We start from the raw sequence: 14,535 nt of genomic DNA, 5'->3' as shown, positions 1-14,535 counted from the left end.
AAGCAGAGTCAACCAGAGCCCCCACAGTCAAACTCTAAGTTTGGTGTTGGGAGGCCACAACCAAACTCTAAGTTTGGTGTTGAACTCCCATATCCAAACTCTAATTTTGGTGTTGGAGAGTTTCAACAATGCTCTGAACATCTGTGAGGCTCCATGAGAGCCCACTGTCAAGCTATTGACATTAAAGAAGCGCTTGTTGGGAGGCAACCCAATTTTTATTTATCTAACTATATTTTTCTTAGTTATATGTCTTTGTAGGTTCATGATCATGTGGAGTCACAAAATAAATATAAAAATTGAAAACGGAATCAAAAATAGCAGAAGAAAAATCACACCCTGGAGGAGCATCTGTCTGGCGTTCAGCGCCAGAACAGAGCATGGTTCTGGCGCTGAACGCCCAAAATGGGCAGCTTCTGGGCGCTGAACGCCAGAACAGGCATGGTTCTGGCATTCAACGCTAGAAATGGCACACAAATGGGCGTTGAACGCCCAAAATGGCCACCAACCTGGCGCTGAACGCCCAGAGTTAGGTGCAAAGGCATTTTTACATGCCTAATGGGTGCAGGGATGTAAATCTTTGAACACCTCAGGATCTGTGGACCCCACAGGATCCACTCTGGATCTGTGGACCCCACAGGATCCCCACCTACCTCCACTCACTTCTTCTCACCACTCTCTTTCACACAACCCTATAAACACTCTTCCCCAAAAACCCTTCACCAATCACCTCAAACTCTCTTCCCCATCACCTCTTCACCACGCACATCCATCCACTCTTCCCCATAAACCTACCTCATAAACTCCACCTACCTTCAAAATTCAAAACCAATTTCCCACCCAAACCCACCCATATGGCCGAACCTTAACCCCCCTCCCTTCCCTAATATAAAGCCCTCCATTCTTCATCAAATTCACACAACACACCCCTCTACACCCTTCTTGGCCGAAAACACTTCCCACTCTCCCTCTCCTCCATTTCTTCTTCTTCTTCATCTATTCTTTCTTTTATTGCTCGAGGGCGAGCAAAATTCTAAGTTTGGTATGGTAAAAGCATAAGCTTTTTGTTTTTCTATTACCATTGATGGCACTGATGAGCGGATAATTTATACGCGTTTTGGCATTATTTTTAGTATGTTTTTAGTAGGATCTAGTTACTTTTAGGGATGTTTTCATTAGTTTTTATGTTAAATTCACATTTCTGGACTTTACTATGAGTTTGTGTGTTTTTCTGTAATTTCAGGTATTTTCTGGCTGAAATTGAGGGACTTGAGCAAAAATCAGATTCAGAGGTTGAAGAAGGACTGTTGATGCTGTTGGATTCTGACCTCCCTGCACTCAAAGTGGATTTTCTGGAGCTACAGAACTCGAAATGGCGCGCTTCCAATTGCGTTGGAAAGTAGACATCCAGGGTTTTCCAGAAATATATAATAGTCCATACTTTGGCCAAGAATTGATGACGTAAACTGGCGTTCAACGCCAGCCTTCTGCCCAAATCTGGCGTCCAGCGCCAGAAAAGGATCCAAAACCAGAGTTGAACGCCCAAACTGGCACAGAAACTGGCGTTCAACTCCACAAATGGCCTCTGCATGTGCAACACTCAGGCTCAGCCCAAACACACACCAAGTGGGCCCAGAAAGTGGATTTATGCATCAATTACTTACTCATATAAACCCTAGTAGCTAGTTTATTATAAATAGGACCTCTTACTATTGTATTAGGTATCTTTGGTCTCAGTTTTTCATCTTAGGAGACTGTTGATCTCGTTTAGGGGGCTGGCCATCTCGGCCATGCCTGGACCTTTCACTTATGTATTTTCAACGGTAGAGTTTCTACACTCCATAGATTAAGGTGTGGAGCTCTGCTGTTCCTCAAAGATTAATGCAAAGTACTACTGTTTTCTATTCAATTCTTCTTATTTCGCTTCTAAGATATCCATTCGCACCCAAGAACGTGATGAAGGTGATGATTATGTGTGACGCTCATCACCATCTCCCCTATGAACGCGTGCCTGACAAACACTTCTGTTCTACATGAATTAAGCTAGAATGAATATCTCTTAGATCTCCTAACAGGAATCTTCGTGGCGTAAGCTAGAATGATGGCGGCATTCAAGAGAATCCGGAAGGTCTAAACCTTGTCTGTGGTATTCTGAGTAGGATTCAATGATTGAATGACTGTGACGAGCTTCAAACTCGCGAGTGCTGGGCATTAGTGACAGACGCAAAAGGAGGGTGAATCCTATTCCAGCATGATCGGGAACCGACAGATGAATAGCCGTGCCGTGACAGGGTGCGTGAGCATATTATTCACTGAGAGGAGGGGATGTAGCCACTGACAACGGTGATGCCCTTGCATAAAGCCAACCATGGAAAGGAGTAAGACTGATTGGATGAAGATAGCAGGAAAGCAGAGGTTCAGAGGAACGAAAAGCATCTCCATTCGCTTATCTGAAATTTCTACCAATGATTTACATAAGTATCTCTATCCCTATTCTATTATTTATTATTCGAAAACTCCATGATTATTTTATATCCGCCTGACTGAGATTTACAAGGTGACCATAGCTTGCTTCATACCAACAATCTCCGTGGGATTCGACCCTTACTCACGTAAGGTATTACTTGGACGACCCAGTGCACTTGCTGGTTAGTTGTATCGAAGTTGTGACAATTATGTATTGAGATCAGCGCACCAAGTTGCTCACGTTGCCAGGGATTGTTTGAGCCTGGACATCACAATTTCGTGCACCAAGTTTTTGGCGCCGTTGCCGGGGATTGTTTGAGTTTGGACAATTGACGGTTCATCTTGTTGCTCAGATTGGGTAACTTTCTTTTCGTTCTCTTTTCAAAAATCTTTCAAAAATATTTTCAAAAAAAATTTCTCTTGTTTTCGAAAAAAATAAAAATGTTTTCAAAAATTTATTCAAAATTTTTAAGAATGAATTCTAGTGTTTCATGAAGCATGTGAAGCCTGGCTGGCTGTAAAGCCATGTCTAAATTCATTTGGACTGAGGCTTGCAATTTGTTATCAAGAGCAATTTAGTTGTTGCTCATCCACCTGCTGCTGATCCATGATCACCTGCTGAAGCTTGGCTGGCCATTGGCCATGTCTAGTGTTTTGGACTGGAGCTTTCTTTGAAAGCTTGGCTGGCTAGTGAGCCATGTCTAATTCCTGGACTGAAGCTTTAGACTAAGAATGCAAGATTCCTGGAATTCATATTAAATATTTTGGAATCCTTATTTTTTCTTTTTCATATAATTTTCGAAAAAAAAAATCCAAAAAATTAGAAAATCATAAAAATCAAAAATATTTTCTGTTTCTTGTTTGAGTCTTGAGTCATGTTATAAGTTTGGTGTCAATTGCATATGCATCTTACATTTTTTCGAAAATTTCATGCATTCATGGAGTTCTTCATGATCTTCAAGTTGTTCTTGGTAAGTCTTCTTGTTTGATCTTGATGATTTTTTTTGTTTTGTGTCTTTTCATGTTTATCATATGCATTCTTAAATTCTTAGCGTCTAAGCATTAAAGAATTCTAAGTTTGGTGTCTTGCATGTTTTCTTTGCATTAAAAATTTTTTCAAAAATATGTTCTTGATATTCATCATGACATTCAAAGTGTTCTTGGTGTTCATCTTGACATTCATAGCATTCTTGCATGCATCACATGTTTTGATCTAAAAATTTCATGCATTGCATTTTTTTTGTGTTTTTCTCTCTCATCATAAAAATTCAAAAAAAAAAAATATCTTTCCCTTTTTCTCTCATCAAATTCGAAAATTTGGATTGACTTTATCAAAAATTTTTAAAATCAAATTGTTTCTCATGAGTCAAATCAAATTTTCAATTTGAAAATCTTATCTTTTTCAAAATCTTTTTCAAAAATCAAATCTTTTTCAAAATTCTTAGTTATTTTCGAAAATTCCAAAAATATTTTTCAAAAATCTTTTTCTTATTTTCATATCAAATTTTCGAAAATAACATAATCAATTAATGTTTTGATTCAAAAATTTGAAGTTTGTTACTTGCTTGTTAAGAAAGATTCAAACTCTAAGTTCTAGAATCATATCTTGTGATTTCTTATGAATCAAGTCATTAATTGAGATTTTAAAAATCAAATCTTTTTCAAAACTAATTTCAATCATATCTTTTCAAAAATATCTTCTTATCTTATCTTTTTCAAAAAGTTGGTTTCAAAATATCTTCTCTAACTTCCTATCTTCTTATCTTTTCAAAATTTGTTTCAACTAACTAACTAACTTTTTGTTTGTTTCTTAACTTTTTCAAAACTACCTAACTAACTCTCTCTCTCTAATTTTCGAAAATATCTCCCTCTTTTTCAAAAATTTCTTTTTAATTAACTAATTATTTTTATTTTTTATTTTTTATTTCAAAAATTTTCGAAAATTACTAACATTTTTCAAAAACCAATTTTCAAAAATCAGTAACTCTTTTTCAAAATAATTTTCGAAAATTATCCCTCCCCCATCTCATTCTATTTATTCATTCATATCCTAACATCTCATCTCACATCTCTTTCATCCGTACAGTTGTGTTTCTTCCTTTACATCACATTCTTTGTCTCCCCCTCTTTTCTTCTACTCACAAAGGGATCCATATACTGTGGTATAAAGGATCTCCATTATTATTATTATTATTTTTTTGTACCTTCTTCTTTGTCATATGAGCAGGAGCAAGGATAAGAACATTCTTGTGGAAGCAGATCCAGAACCTGAAAGGACTCTGAAGAGAAAATTAAGAGAAGCTAAAATACAACAATCCAGAGATAACCTTTCAGAAATTTTCGAACAGGCAGAGGAGATGGCAGCCGAAAATAATAATAATGTAAGGAAGATGCTTGGTGACTTTACTGCACCTAATTCCAATTTACATGGAAGAAGCATCTCCATTCCTGCCATTGGAGCAAACAACTTTGAGCTGAAACCTCAATTAGTTTCTCTGATGCAGCAGAACTGCAAGTTTTATGGACTTCCATCTGAAGATCCTTTTCAGTACTTAACTGAATTCTTGCAGATATGTGATACTGTTAAGACTAATGGAATAGATCCTGAAGTCTACAGGCTCATGCTATTCCCCTTTGCTGTAAGAGACAGAGCTAGATTATGGTTGGATTCTCAACCCAAAGACAGCCTGAACTCTTGGGATAAGCTGGTCACGGCTTTCTTAGCCAAGTACTTTCCTCCTCAAAAGCTGAGCAAGCTTAGAGCTGATGTTCAAACCTTCAGACAGAAAGAAGGTGAATCCCTCTATGAAGCTTGGGAAAGATACAAACAGTTGACCAAAAAGTGTCCTTCTGACATGCTTTCAGAATGGACCATCCTGGATATATTCTATGATGGTTTATCTGAGCTATCAAAGATGTCACTGGACACTTCTGCAGGTGGATCCATTCACCTAAAGAAAACGCCTGCAGAAGCTCAAGAACTCATTGACATGGTTGCTAATAACCAGTTCATGTACACTTCTAAAAGGAATCCTGTGAGTAATGGGACGCCTATGAAGAAGGGAGTTCTTGAAGTTGATACTCTGAATGCCATATTGGCTCAGAACAAAATATTGACTCAGCAAGTCAATATGATCTCTCAGAGTCTGCATGGAATGCAAGCTGCATCCAACAGTACTCAAGAGGCATCTTCTAAAGAAGAAGCCTATGATCCTGAGAACCCTGCAATAACAGAGGTAAATTACTTAGGTGAACCTTATGGAAACACCTATAACTCATCATGGAGAAATCATCCAAATTTCTCATGGAAGGATCAAAAGCCCCAACAAGGCTTTAATAATGGTGGAAGAAACAGGTTTAGCAACAGCAAGCCTTTTCCATCATCAACTCAGCAACAGACAGAGAACTCTGAACAAAATACTTCTAATTTAGCAAATCTAGTCTCTGATCTATCTAAGGCCACTGTAAGTTTCATGAATGAAACAAGGTCTTCCATTAGAAATCTGGAAGCACAAGTGGGCCAGCTGAGTAAAAGGATCACTGAAATCCCTCCTAGTACTCTCCCAAGCAATACAGAAGAGAACCCAAAAGGAGAGTGCAAGGCCATTGACATAAGCGCCATGGCCGAACCTGTGAGGAGAGGAGAGGACGTGAATCCCAAGGAGGAAGACCTCCTGGGACGTCCAGTGGTCAATAAGGAGCTTCCCTCTGAGGAACCAAAGGAATCTGAGACTCATCTAGAGACCATAGAGATTCCATTGAACCTCCTTATGCCCTTCATGAGCTCTGATGAGTATTCCTCTTCTGAAGAGAATGGGGATGTTACTGAAGAGCAAACTGCCAAGTTTCTTGGTGCAATCATGAAGCTGAATGCCAAATTGTTTGGCATTGATACTTGGGAAGTTGAACCTCCCTTGTTCATCAATGAACTAAGTGATCTGGATCAACTGACATTGCCTCAGAAGAGACAGGATCCTGGAAAGTTCATAATACCCTGCACCATAGGCACCATGATCTTTAAAGCTCTGTGTGACCTTGGTTCAGGGATAAACCTCATGCCCCTCTCTGTAATAGAGAAACTGGGAATCTATGGGGTGCAAGCTGCTAAAATCTCACTAGAGATGGCAGACAGTTCAAGAAAACAGGCTTATGGACAAGTAGAGGACGTTTTAGTAAAGGTTGAGGGCCTTTACATCCCTGATGATTTCATAGTCCTGGATACTGGAAAGGAAGAGGATGAATCCATCATCCTAGGAAGACCTTTCCTGGCCACAGCAAGAGCTGTGATTGATGTTGACAGAGGTGAAATAGTCCTTCAATGAAATGAGAACTCCCTTGTATTCAAAACTCAAGGATCTCCCTCTGCAACCATGGAAAGGAAGCTTGAAAAGCTTCTCTCAAAGCAGAGTCAACCAAAGCCCCCACAGTCAAACTCTAAGTTTGGTGTTGGGAGGCCACAACCAAACTCTAAGTTTGGTGTTGAACTCCCATATCCAAACTCTAAGTTTGGTGTTGGAGAGTCTCAACAAAGCTCTGCACATCTGTGAGGCTCCATGAGAGCCCACTGTCAAGCTATTGACATTAAAGAAGCGCTTGTTGGGAGGCAACCCAATGTTTATCTAATTCTTATTTTTATTGTTTTTCATGTTTTCTTAGGTTCATGATCATGTGGAGTCACAAAATAAACAAAAAAATCAAAAACGGAATCAAAAACAGCAGAAGAAAAATCACACCCTGGAGGAGTATCTGTCTGGCGTTCAAACGCCAGAACAGAGCATAGTTCTGGCGCTGAACGCCCAGAATGGGAGCATCCTGGCGCTGAATGCCCAGAACAAGCATGGTTCTGGCGTTCAACGCCAGAAATGGCAGCAAATGGGCGTTGAACGCCCAAAATGGGCACCAACCTGGCGCTGAACGCCTAGAGTTGTGTGCAAGGGTATTTTGCATGCCTAAATTGGTGCAGGGATGTAAATGCCTTGACACCCCAAGATCTGTGGATCCCACAGGATCCCCACCTACCTTCACTCACTCTCTTCTCTCTTCTCAATCATCCTCTATTCCCAATAAACACTCATCCCTTCTGTCTTCCATTTACCACTCACACCCATACACCCACTTACCTTCAAAAATTCAACATCTCTTCCCCACCCAATCCCACCCATATGGCCGAATATACACAGCCATCCATCTCCTCCATATCCTCTTCTTCTTCTATTCTTTCTTCTTTTGCTCGAGGGCGAGCAACATTCTAAGTTTGGTGTGGTAAAAGCATAGCTTTTTTGTTTTTTCCATAACCATTGATGGCACCTAAGGCCAGAGAAGCCTCTAGAAAGAGGAAAGGGAAGACAAAAGCTTCCATCAAGGGTCTATAGCTCAGTGGTAGAACATTTGACTACAAATCAAGAGATCCCTGAGATACCTCAGGGGATACATTTTCTTCCACACAATTATTGGAAGCAACTAAGGGTGGAACATCAAGAGCACTCCATTATCCTTCATGAAATCAGAGAAGATCTAAAAGCAATGAAGGAGGAGCAGCAAAGACAAGGAAGAGACATAGAAGAGCTCAAGGACATCACTAAGGTGGACTCATTCCTTGTTCTTACTTTCTCTGTTTTTCGTTTTCTATGTTATGTGCTTATCTATGTTTGTGTCTTCATTACATGATCATTAGTAGTTAGTAACTTTGTCTTAAAGTTATGAATGTCCTATGAATCTATCACCTCTCTTAAATGAAAAATGTTTTAATTCAAAAGAACAAGAAGTACATGAGTTTTGAATTTATCCTTGAACTTAGTTTAATTATATTGATGTGGTGACAATGCTTCTTGTTTTCTGAATGTATGCTTGAACAGTGCATATGTCTTTTGAAGTTGTTGTTTAAGAATGTTAAATATGTTGGCTCTTGAAAGAATGATGACTAGGAGACATGTTATTCGATAATCTGAAAAATCATAAAAATGATTCTTGAAGCAAGAAAAAGCAGCAAAGAACAAAGCTTGCAGAAAAAAAAAAAAAGAAAAAAAAGGGGCGAAAAAAAGAATAGAAAAAAAAATAGAAAGAAAAAGAAAAAGCAAGCAGAAAAAAGCCAATAACCCTTAAAACCAAAAGGCAAGGGCAAATAAAAAGGATCCCAAGGCTTTGAGCATCAGTGGATAGGAGGGCCTAAAGGAATAAAATCCTGGTCTAAGCGGCTAAGCTAAGCTGTCCCTAACCATGTGCTTGTGGCGTGTAGGTGACAAGTGAAAACTTGAAACTGAGCGGTTAAAGTCAAGGTCCAAAGCAAAAGAAGAGTGTGCTTAAGAACCCTGGACACCTCTAATTGGGGACTTTAGCAAAGCTGAGTCACAATCTGAAAAGGTTCACCCAATTATGTGTCTATGGCATTTATGTATCCGGTGGTAATACTGGAAAACAAAGTGCTTAGGGCCCCGGCCAAGACTCATACAGAAGCTGTGTTCAAGAATCATCATACTGAACTAGGAGAGTCAATAACACTATTCGAAATCTGAAGTTCCTATAGATGCCAATCATTCTGAACCTCAATGGATAAAGTGAGATGCCAAAACTATTCAAGAGGCAAAAAGCTATAAGTCCCGCTCATATGATTGAAGCTATGTTTCATTGATAGTTTGGAATTTATAGTATATTCTCTTCTTTTTATCCTATTTGATTTTCAGTTGCTTGGGGACAAGCAACAATTTAAGTTTGGTGTTGTGATGAGTGGATAATTTATACGCTTTTTGGCATTGTTTTTAGTATGTTTTTAGTAGGATCTAGTTACTTTTAGGGATGTTTTCATTAGTTTTTATGTTAAATTCACATTTCTGGACTTTACTATGAGTTTGTGTGTTTTTCTGTAATTTCAGGTATTTTCTGGCTGAAATTGAGGGACTTGAGCAAAAATCAGATTAAGAGGTTGAAGAAGGACTGCTGATGCTGTTGGATTCTGACCTCCCTGCACTCAAAGTGGATTTTCTGGAGCTACAGAACTCGAAATGGTGCGCTTCCAATTGCGTTGGAAATTAGACATCCAGGGTTTTCCAGAAATATATAATAGTCTATACTTTGGCCAAGAATTGACGACGTAAACTGGCGTTCAATGCCAGCCTTCTGCCCAAATCTGGCGTCCAGCGCCAGAAAAGGATCCAAAACCAGAGTTGAACGCCCAAACTGGCACAGAAACTGGCGTTCAACTCCACAAATGGCCTTTGCACGTGCAACACTCAGGCTCAGCCCAAACACACACCAAGTGGGCCAAAGAAGTGGATTTATGCATCAATTACTTACTCATGTAAACCCTAGTAGCTAGTTTATTATAAATAGGACCTCTTACTATTGTATTAGGTATCTTTGGTCTCAGTTTTTCATCTTAGGAGACTATTGATCTCGTTTAGGGGGCTGGCCATCTCGGCCATGCCTGGACCTTTCACTTATGTATTTTCAACGGTAGAGTTTCTACACTCCATAGATTAAGGTGTGGAGCTCTGCTGTTCCTCAAAGATTAATGCAAAGTACTACTATTTTCTATTCAATTCTTCTTATTTCGCTTCTAAGATATCCATTCACACCCAAGAACGTGATGAAGGTGATGATTATGTGTGACGCTCATCACCATCTCCCCTATGAACGCGTGCCTGACAAACACTTCTGTTCTACATGAATTAAGCTAGAATGAATATCTTTTAGATCTCCTAACAGGAATCTTCGTGGCGTAAGCTAGAATGATGGCGGCATTCAAGAGAATCCGGAAGGTCTAAACCTTGTCTGTGGTATTCTGAGTAGGATTCAATGATTGAATGACTGTGACGAGCTTCAAACTCGCGAGTGCTGGGCGTTAGTGACAGACGCAAAAGGAGGGTGAATCCTATTCCAGCATGATCGGGAACCGACAGATGAATAGCCGTGCCGTGACAGGGTGCGTGAGCATATTATTCACTGAGAGGAGGGGATGTAGCCACTGACAACGGTGATGCCCTTGCATAAAGCCAGCCATGGAAAGAAGTAAGACTGATTGGATGAAGATAGCAGGAAAGCAGAGGTTCAGAGGAACGAAAAGCATCTCCATTCGCTTATCTGAAATTTCTACCAATGATTTACATAAGTATCTCTATCCCTATTCTATTATTTATTATTCGAAAACTCCATGATTATTTTATATCCGCCTGACTGAGATTTACAAGGTGACCATAGCTTGCTTCATACCAACAATCTCCGTGGGATTCGACCCTTACTCACGTAAGGTATTACTTGGACGACCCATAGCACTTGCTGGTTAGTTGTATCGAAGTTGTGACAATTATGTATTGAGATCAGCGCACCAAGTTGCTCACGTTGCCAGGGATTGTTTGAGCCTGGACATCACAATTTCGTGCACCAGGCACCTAAGACCGGAGAATCCTCTAGAAAGGGGAAAGGGAAGACAAAAGCTTCCACATCCGAGTCATGGGAGATGGAAAGGTTCATCTCTAAAGCCCATCAAGACCACTTCTATGATGTTGTGGCCAAGAAGAAGGTGATCCCTGAGGTACCTTTCAAACTCAAAAGAAATGAGTATCCGGAGATCCGACATGAAATTCAAAGAAGAGGTTGGGAAGTTCTAACAAATCCCATCCAACAAGTCGGCATCCTAATGGTTCAAGAGTTCTATGCCAATGCATGGATCACCAAGAACCATCATCAAAGTAAGAACCCGGATCCAAAGTACTATGTTACAATGGTTCGGGGGAAATACTTAGATTTTAGTCCGGAGAATGTGAGGTTGGCGTTTAACTTGCCCATGATGCAAGGGGATGAACGCCCCTACACTAGAAGGGTCAACTTTAATCAAAGGTTGGACCAAGTCCTTATGGACATATGCGTGGAAGGAGCTCAATGGAAGATTGACTCCAAAGGCAAGCCGGTTCAACTAAGAAGATTGGACCTCAAGCCTATAGCTAGAGGATGGTTGGAGTTCATTCAATGCTCAATCATTCCCACTAGCAACCGGTCTGAAGTTACTATAGACCGGATCATCATGATCTATAGCATCATGATTGGAGAAGAGGTGGAAGTTCATGAGATTATACCTCAAGAACTCTACAAGGTGGCTGACAAGTCCTCCACTATGGCAAGGTTAGCCTTTCCTCACCTCATTTGCCACCTATGCAATTCGGCTGGGATTGACATAGAGGGAGATATCCTCATTAAAGAGGATAAGCCCATCACTAAGAAAAGGATGGAGCAAGCAAGAGAGCCCACTCATGGAGCTCAAGCGGCGTATGAAGCTCATCACCATGAGATCCCGGAGATGCCTCAAATGCACTTTCCTCCACAAAACTATTGGGAGCAAATCAACACCTCCCTAGGAGAATTGAGTTCCAATATGGGACAACTAAGGGTGGAACATCAAGAGCACTCCATCATGCTCCATGAAATAAGAGAAGATCAAAAAGCAATGAGGGAGGAGAAACAAAGACAAGGAAGAGACATAGAAGAGCTCAAGGACATCATTGGTTCCTCAAGAAGGAAACGCCACCATCACTAAGGTGGATTCATTCCTTGTTCTTGTTTCTTCTGTTTTTCGTTTCTATGTTATGTGCTTATCTATGTTTGTGTCTTCATTACATGATCATTAGTAGTTAGTAACTTTGTCTTAAAGTTATGAATGTCCTATGAATCCATCACCTCTCTTAAATGAAAAATGTTTTAATTCAAAAGAACAAGAAGTACATGAGTTTCGAATTTATCCTTGAACTTAGCTTAATTATATTGATGTGGTGACAATGCTTCTTGTTTTCTGAATGTATGCTTGAACAGTGCATATGTCTTTTGAAGTTGTTGTTTAAGAATGTTAAATATGTTGGATCTTGAAAGAATGATGACTAGGAGACATGTTATTTGATAATCTGAAAAATCATAAAAATGATTCTTGAAGCAAGAAAAAGCAGCAAAGAACAAAGCTTGCAGAAAAAAAAAATAGGCGAAAAAAAATAGAAAGAAAAAGAAAAAGCAAGCAGAAAAAGCCAAAGCTCTTAAAACCAAGAGGCAAGAGCAAAAAGCCAATAACCCTTAAAACCAAAAGGCAAGGGCAAATAAAAAGGATCCCAAGGCTTTGAGCATCAGTGGATAGGAGGGCCTAAAGGAATAAAATCCTAGCCTAAGCGGCTAAATCAAGCTGTCCCTAACCATGTGCTTGTGGCGTGAAGGTGTCAAGTGAAACTTGAGACTGAGCGGTTAAAGTCAAGGTCCAAAGCAAAAAAAAGAGTGTGCTTAAGAACCTTGGACACCTCTAATTGGGGACTTTAGCAAAGCTGAGTCACAATCTGAAAAGGTTCACCCAATTATGTGTCTGTGGCATTTATGTATCTGGTGGTAATACTGGAAAACAAAGTGCTTAGGGCCACGGCCAAGACTCATAAAAAGCTGTGTTCAAGAATCATCATACTGAACTAGGAGAATCAATAACACTATCTGAACTCTGAGTTCCTATAGATGCCAATCATTCTGAACTTCAATGGATAGAGTGAGATGCCAAAACTATTCAAGAGGCAAAAAGTTTCAAGTCCCGCTCATTTGATTGAAGCTATGTTTCATTGATAGTTTGGAATTTATAGTATATTCTCTTCTTTTTATCCTATTTGATTTTCAGTTGCTTGGAGACAAACAATAATTTAAGTTTGGTGTTGTGATGAGCGGATAATTTATACACTTTTTGACATTGTTTTTAGTAGGATCTAGTTACTTTTAGGGATGTTTTCATTAGTTTTTATGTTAAATTCACATTTCTGGACTTTACTATGAGTTTGTGTGTTTTTCTGTGATTTCAGGTATTTTCTGGCTGAAATTGAGGGACTTGAGCAGAAATCAGATTCAGAGGTTGAAGAAGGACTGCTGATGCTGTTGGATTCTGACCTCCCTGCACTCAAAGTGGATTTTCTGGAGCTACAGAACTCGAAATGGCGCTTCCAATTGCGTTGGAAAGTAGACATCCAGGGCTTTCCAGCAATATATAATAGGCTATACTTTGGCCAAGAATAGACGACGTAAACTGGCGTTCAACGCCAGCTCTCTGCCCAAATCTGGCGTCCAGCGCCAGAAAAGGATCCAAAACCAGAGTTGAACGCCCAAACTGGCACAAAAGCTGGCATTCAACTCCAAGAAGGACCTCTACATGTGCAACACTCAAGCTCAGCCCAAGTGGGCCCCGGAAGTGGATTTATGCATCAATTACTTACTCATGTAAACCCTAGTAGCTAGTTTATTATAAATAGGACCTCTTACTATTGTATTAGGAATCTTGGGTCTCAGTTTTAATCCATTGTTCATCTTAGGAGACTATTGATCACGTTTTAGGGGGCTGGCCATCTCGGCCATTCTTGGACCTTTCACTTATGTATTTTCAACGGTAGAGTTTCTACACTCCATAGATTAAGGTGTGGAGCTCTGCTGTTCCTCAAAGATTAATGCAAAGTACTATTGTTTTCTATTCAATTCATCTTATTTCGCTTCTAAGATATCCATTCGCACCCAAGAACATGAGGAAGGTGATGATTATGTGTGACACTCATCACCATTCTCCCCTATGAACACGTGCCTGACAAACACTTCCGTTCTATATGCAACAAGCTAGAATGAATATCTCTTAGATCTCCTAATCAGAATCTTTGTGGCGTAAGCTAGAATGATGGCGGCATTCAAGAGAATCCGGAAAGTCTAAACCTTGTCTGTGGTATTCCGAGTAGGATTCAATGATTGAATGACTGTGACGAGCTTCAAACTCGCGAGTGCTGGGCGTTAGTGACAGACGCAAAAGGAGGGTGAATCCTATTCCAGCATGATCGAGAACCGACAGATGATTAGCCGTGCTGTGACAGAGCATGTGAGCATATTTTTCACTGAGAGGAGGGGATGTAGCCACTGACAACGGTGATGCCCTTGCATAAAGCCAGCCATGGAAAGGAGTAAGACTGACTGGATGAAGATAGCAGGAAAGCAGAGGTTCAGAGGAACGAAAAGCATCTCCATTCACTTATCTGAAATTCCTACCAATGATTTACATAAGTACCTCTATCCCTATTCTATTATTTATTA

At 39.9% G+C, this 14,535-nt stretch overlaps 1 non-coding gene across 1 annotated transcript; it reads right to left on the bottom strand.

Moving 5' to 3' along the window:
- Positions 1-5,216: 5,216 nt before the first annotated feature.
- On the bottom strand, positions 5,217-5,324 carry LOC112773678 (small nucleolar RNA R71). The gene has a single exon (XR_003188216.1). It is a non-coding gene; the product is annotated as a small nucleolar RNA R71 (small nucleolar RNA).
- Between the last annotated feature and the right edge of the window lie 9,211 nt (positions 5,325-14,535).

This window comes from Arachis hypogaea, chromosome 18, assembly GCF_003086295.3.
Source record: "Arachis hypogaea cultivar Tifrunner chromosome 18, arahy.Tifrunner.gnm2.J5K5, whole genome shotgun sequence".
NCBI lineage: Eukaryota > Viridiplantae > Streptophyta > Magnoliopsida > Fabales > Fabaceae > Arachis > Arachis hypogaea.
This window is presented reverse-complemented; position numbering and strand designations above follow the sequence as displayed.